The sequence below is a fragment of the Crinia signifera genome, chromosome 2 (assembly GCF_055691185.1).
Source record: "Crinia signifera chromosome 2, ASM5569118v1, whole genome shotgun sequence".
In the NCBI taxonomy this organism is placed as follows: Eukaryota; Metazoa; Chordata; class Amphibia; order Anura; family Myobatrachidae; genus Crinia; species Crinia signifera.
Genome location: NC_139218.1, coordinates 133,719,440 through 133,725,439, shown reverse-complemented (window position 1 = coordinate 133,725,439; position 6,000 = coordinate 133,719,440). Strand labels below are relative to the sequence as shown.

General features: G+C 47.7%; 1 protein-coding gene across 1 annotated transcript in view; it reads left to right on the top strand.

The window, feature by feature from the left end:
- The first annotated feature begins 5,564 nt into the window (after positions 1-5,564).
- Positions 5,565-6,000, top strand: part of LOC146060049 (membrane cofactor protein-like) — an 84,014-nt gene continuing 83,578 nt past the window's right edge. Inside the window, exon 1 of the mRNA XM_083172848.1 lies at positions 5,565-5,761. The gene's annotated coding sequence lies outside the window, so the exon portion shown is untranslated. The remainder of the gene's footprint in view (positions 5,762-6,000) is intronic.

Here is a 6,000-nt window from a genome sequence, read left to right as displayed (position 1 = left end):
TCGCATCGCATCGCATCTGATTGTATGCCTTAACTTAAGGCATACAATCAAAAAATCGGGCGCCCAGATAACTCATAAGTACCAAAAGATGGATGGTAGGGTATGAAATACCACCCGTCGGCACATTGTGCTTTTGTTGACCTTCCAACCCTATAGACCTTAGCCATGTTGACATATTTCATGTGTCGACCTAAGCCATGTCAACCTTCAGCATTGCAAGTCCAGTTTTTGCACTAAGAATCCATGACAATGCACAGCTGCGTATGATCTGCGCGCACCTCTACTCAGGCCCATTATTTGTAGTAACAGCACTGCAGTGACTAAACTGTGTCCATTTCAAAATTAAAGGGCCTCACTATTTCGACACCTACTTCAGAACTGATGCTGATTTTAGTTCTACCAGCTATACCCTATTTATGCTTTATTTTATCAACACACCCTGTACGTTACCTTGTAATTAGTTTTTTGTTTGCTATGTATGGTGCTGCGGACACTTTGTGGCACCTTATAAATAAACTAACTACTACTACAGTGACCACTGGTGTAGCTAAAAATGTAGCGCACCCCAGCCAAAAAAGTTTCACACCACAAAATAAGAAAACACTGAAAAAAGTATAAAGGGACAATTATAAAGGGCCATATGCAATGCAATCTGGGTGGGAACTACTGCCCAGGATCCCATTGCAATATGCACATGTGCTACCACCATTCTGACATGGCGGTAGCCCTTTGTAGCTGCAGTGTGGTCAGCGGAAGTTCATAGCTGATCACGTATGCGCAGATCTCCTGGCTGAGCGCATCTCTGGGACGGGCTCATTTTGGAGCCCTGTTCCTGAACATGCGGGATGATACATCCCCGCGATCGGATCGCATTTTACAATGCGATCCTGGGCAGTAATATTCCATTCAGATCGCATTGTATATGCGATCCTTAATAAATGGGCCCCTATGGGTTTATCAGTAGGGGCTCATTTATCATATAATATTTGTGCATAAATCCCCAAATATTAAGTTTGGTACTTGTAATGGCACGGCGCCCATTACATAGTTAGCCTAGCGGCCCTGTCAGAATCAGCGTAGTGTTCATGCGGCCAGCGTAGTTAGCGTTGTCATTCAGAAGTAGCGTAGTGTTCCCACTAGCGTAGTAAGCGTAGTCAGCGTTCCTGTCAGAAGTAACATAGTGTTCCTGCGGCCAGCATCCCTCTTAAATATGTGTTCCTGAAACACCCCCACTAACCACAGCAGCCCGAAGCAAGGCAAGCGGTGGACGCGTTACGCGTCCCCCCGACCTGTTCATACCCCCACTATCCACGTCGGCGTGGAGTTGATTTTCTAAAGTGCGGTGAGCGCAGCGAGCCACCGAGCCCGAAGCGTGGTGAGCGGAATACATGTATTCCTTCAGGCTCGGTGACTCGCTGCGCTCGCCACACTTTATAAATTCAACTCCACTCCGACGTGGATAGTGGTGGTATGAACAGGTCAGGGGGGGGGGTGCGTAATGCATGCGCTCGCCACGCTTCGGGCTGACGTGAATAGTGGGGGTTTGAAAAGGAGGCTCTCCCTGAAGCGGACACAGGCAGGGTTGCTGTACCCTGCCACAATAATTACGGAGACACAGGAGCGTCTGAGACGCACCTGCATCTCAGACAGCTGGAGCGCCTCTCCGCCGGCGCCCACATGATCCCCTCTCCGCCGGTATCCGCCAGCGAAGGGGATCTGGCGGTTACCATCGCTGTGTGAGAGGCTTGCCATGGATGCCAGGGACAGAGCCATGGACACGGGGGACAGAGCCGGACTGCCGCGGAGTCACTATGCTAACCACGGCGGTCCCCATCGTCACTCGCCCCCCTCCTGAAGCGGAGACGTGCAGCATAAGACACGCGTGCGTCCCAGTCTGATGGCGTCCCTCTCCGCCGGCTTTCACTAGGGTGGACGTTCTGGAGAGAGCCCAGCAAGCATGAGAGGGGCTCCATTTGTATGGTCAATATAACAGGCAAAACCAGCACTTTTGCCTTGCAATCATAAAATATGTGGACAAACAGAAGCAAATCCTTTCCCTCAATACTTAATTAAACCTAAGTATGACATTTAAATACAATTGACATAATTTTATAGATTCCCCTAATTTATAAATAAGAAACTTTTGCATAGGGGTGCCGTGGAAAAATTCTGATAGTCTAGTGCTCCATGATTCAAAAAGTTTGGGAACCACTGGTCTAGCCTTTATAATAATAACATCTAAACTACAGGTATTTATTATATGAAGCATTTATTTTACTTCCAAAGAACACGCCCATAAACTTTTCAGCCATATCTTGTAATTACTGTCTTTTATCTTTTCGCTGAAGTAATAAAGTTAGTGAGCTGAAACAATGACAGTTAAATCAATATAATTTAGTCGTAAAATCAAAGCAAATAACAGGATTGCAAACATGAAAGGACTAAATACACAAGGGCCCTTATTCTGATCACCACGCTCCCCCATACCTCCCAACTGTCACGATTCCGTCGGGACAGTCCCGATTTTCGGGTCCTGTCCCGACGTCCCACCCGCGGCAGGCATTGTCCCGCTGTGGGGGGTGGCAGTTGGGAGACCCCCCAATCTAGTAGAATAGACGCTGTGCGCATGCGCACAGCGTCTATTCTCGTATGAAAATGAGGTCGCGGCTAATTAGCATAAGCCGCGCCCTCATTTGCATACGCCCCGCCCCCTTTTCGGGCGCTCGTCACTATTTCCTCCGGACAGAAGTTGGGAGGTATGCTCCCCTGCGTGTTCGTGCAGGGGAGCGATGGTGAGCGACTGCACATGTGCAACCACTTGGTGAGAGTGGGAGTGGCGGACTGCTTGTTAGCGTTCGCACCTAGCAGTGCTGGCTGGGGGCGTGGGGCGGTGGCGACGGGCTGCGCCCATGGGAACATTGAGCTTGGGCCGGTGACGCAGATGCGGGGGGCGAGCAGCTGATGTCACCAGATGTCAGCTGTCCACCCTCTTCCCGTAATTTGTCCGGCGTAATTTGTATTCCCCTGAGAGACTTACCTGTCTTCATGTTATAATTAATATACTTCTGAACGTATTCTTTTACTTACATGGATTTGGTAAAATCCGCATATATTTTTGGACTTTATGTTTTGGGATTTTTGCATCTAATTATCCTGCCTAATTATGACCCCTGTCATAGCATTTCAGACAACCCAATAACCTTGGTTCGTCTACTACAGGGTTGCCTACCTGACCCTCTCCTTCAGGGAGAAAATGCTCTGTTTCTGGACTTCCCTGCTAATTATATATTTATTTATTCACAGTTTCTTATATAGCGCATACATATTCCGCAGTGCTGTACAGAGAATATTTGAACATTCAGTCCCTGCCCCAGTGGAGTTACAATCTATATTCCCTACCACATGTACACGCACACACAGAAATTCAAGGGTTAATTTTGTTGGAAGCCAATTAACCTACCGGTACTTGTTTTCTAGCACGGCGCCCATCGCATTGTATACCATAAGACTAAATAAGGTATACGATGGTATGCGATGCGACGCAATGTTGTACAATAATAAATTGTATGGCATCATATGCCATACAATGGCATACAATGTGATGTACACCGAGCCCGAAGCGTGGCGAGGGGACGCATATTACTTTACATGTATTCCGTGTCTGCTCGCCACGCTTCGGGCTCGGTGGCTCGCTGCGCTCGCCACACTCCACGGTCGTACCGGACACGTACCGCTGCTGCTCGCAACGCTTTGGGTTCGCGTTGATAGTGGGGGTGGCGTGGGGGTGCATTTAACATTGTAAGCACCCATTAGGGTGGACGCGATCAACGCGATTTTAACATTGAAAGGTAATTTAACATTGAGCCCTATGTAAAATCGCGTTGATCGCGTCGGTCGCATCGCATGCCATTATAATGGCATGCGATTGATGCGATTAACGCGATTTTCTCTCTGCCGGCAATAAAGCCACTTAATTAACAGAAAATCGCGTCCATCACGTCGATCGCATACCTTAAGTTACCTTAACTTAAGGTATGCGATCTACCACGACGGGCGCCGTGCTAGGAAACAAGTACCGGGGGTACATTTAACATTGTAAGCAACCATTAGGGTGCTTATACAATTAAAAATGGTATCGCCTGCATCGTATGCGGCTATATGGCATGCGATGGCATAAGATGGAAATCCTGGACGCCGTGCTAGGAAACAAGTACCAACCTACCTGTATATTTTTGGATTGTGGGAGGGAACCGGAGTGAACCCACGCAAGCAGAATATACAAACTCCACACAGTCAGGGCCATGGTGGGGATCCAACACAGGTCCTCAGCGCTGTGAGGCAGTAATGCTAACCATTAAGCCCCGTACACACGGGGGGATATATCGCTGGGCGTTATATCGCTCTCGATGACCGATATATCGCTCAGTGTCCCATTTGCATCAGCGACCAGAGATGGACCAGTGGAATCAGCTGGTCGCAGGAGCATGTTCCTGCAACCAGCGATCACTACGGGGGAGAAAACGGGAGCGTGCACCTGCCGATATATCGCCGTTGCACACTCTCATCGCGGGCATTATGGTCGCTCAGCGACCATATTGCCCGCGATATTAGACATAATCGCCCCCCCCCCCCCCCCCCCCCGTGTGTACACAGCCTTAAGGTGCCCATAGACGGTCCGTTTAACGAATCCGTTCGGCACTTAATTAGCACACATCGGATCGCATTGCATGCCTTGTGCATGCAGTGTGCATGCAATGCCATCCGATGCGATGTGTAGCTAGTACAAAAAGTACTGTATGTGCAGCACATACTTTTTGTACCGTACGATGAGATGCGCGGGAGCGCACATCTCATAGTACAGAACGGACGGTCCGGGAACGGGCACCTTTACACCGTCCATATGATTGCCATCACCTGTGGAGAGCTGGGTAATTGATAACAAAGGTGTTTCACCACAGGTGATGGCAATCATACATTACCAGGAAAGTCCAGGAACAGAGCATTTTCTCCTTAAAGGAGAATGCCAGGTAGGCATCCCTGGTCTACTATAGTTATTGCACCTGTCCTATAGGTTGTACAGACAGGATCATGTTTACTTGAGGACATTGATTACTTTTATAGGGTGAGTTTAAAACATCAGCAAAAAATAAAACCACCTAATAATAATAATAACAATAATAATAGATTGTTGTCCATTTCATGTATAAAAAAAAGGCCCCTTTAATAGCGCAGACTTTACAACTGCATGTTATAATTATTTTCTTTCTAAGCAAATGCATAAATGAAGAAAAAAAGTTCTTTAACCTGAATGTATACTGTACGTTGACAGAACAATGCGTATCGTATTGTACTTTCTGCCTCTCTGATTAGTATGCTTCTTTAGGCAACTAAGTAGCTGCAGGTAAGTATAATCACAGGAAAGGGTAGAGGAAATAAACATTCAACAAAGACATTTTTATGGAGCTCAAGATTAAGCAGGAAATGAAACTCGGACAGTCATACTGTATGTATATTAGATCAGCTGAGCTTACTGGTTGGTCATATGCTACAGAGTGACACACAGTAGCAGCCCAGTGGGTGTGTGCTCGCTCGGACTGCTGCTTTTACTTTCACCAGCAGCTGGGACTGGGAGCACCTCCCACACACATACTGACTGTGCACGGACGGTCACACACACACACTCACTCTGCTGCGAACTTTCCCTGGAGTACAGGTCGTCGCTGCATCTGGGTACACACTCCGGAAGCGGTGTTACACGGAGGTAAGGGCCGCTGTTACTCCAGTCTTATGTCTGCTAGGACCATTGTTTGGAAGGGGGCAATTAAAAATGGATATTTGGTAACGTCTCCCGTTCGATACGTGGGGAGTGTTCCTTACCAATAATGGAGATTACACGGAGTCCCTCTTGCTCTGTGACCGTGCTAATGTGTGATGGTGATCAGCTACATCTGTTGCAGTGAATTCTAATGTATCTGCTGGGATTGTGCAGCGATAGCAGAA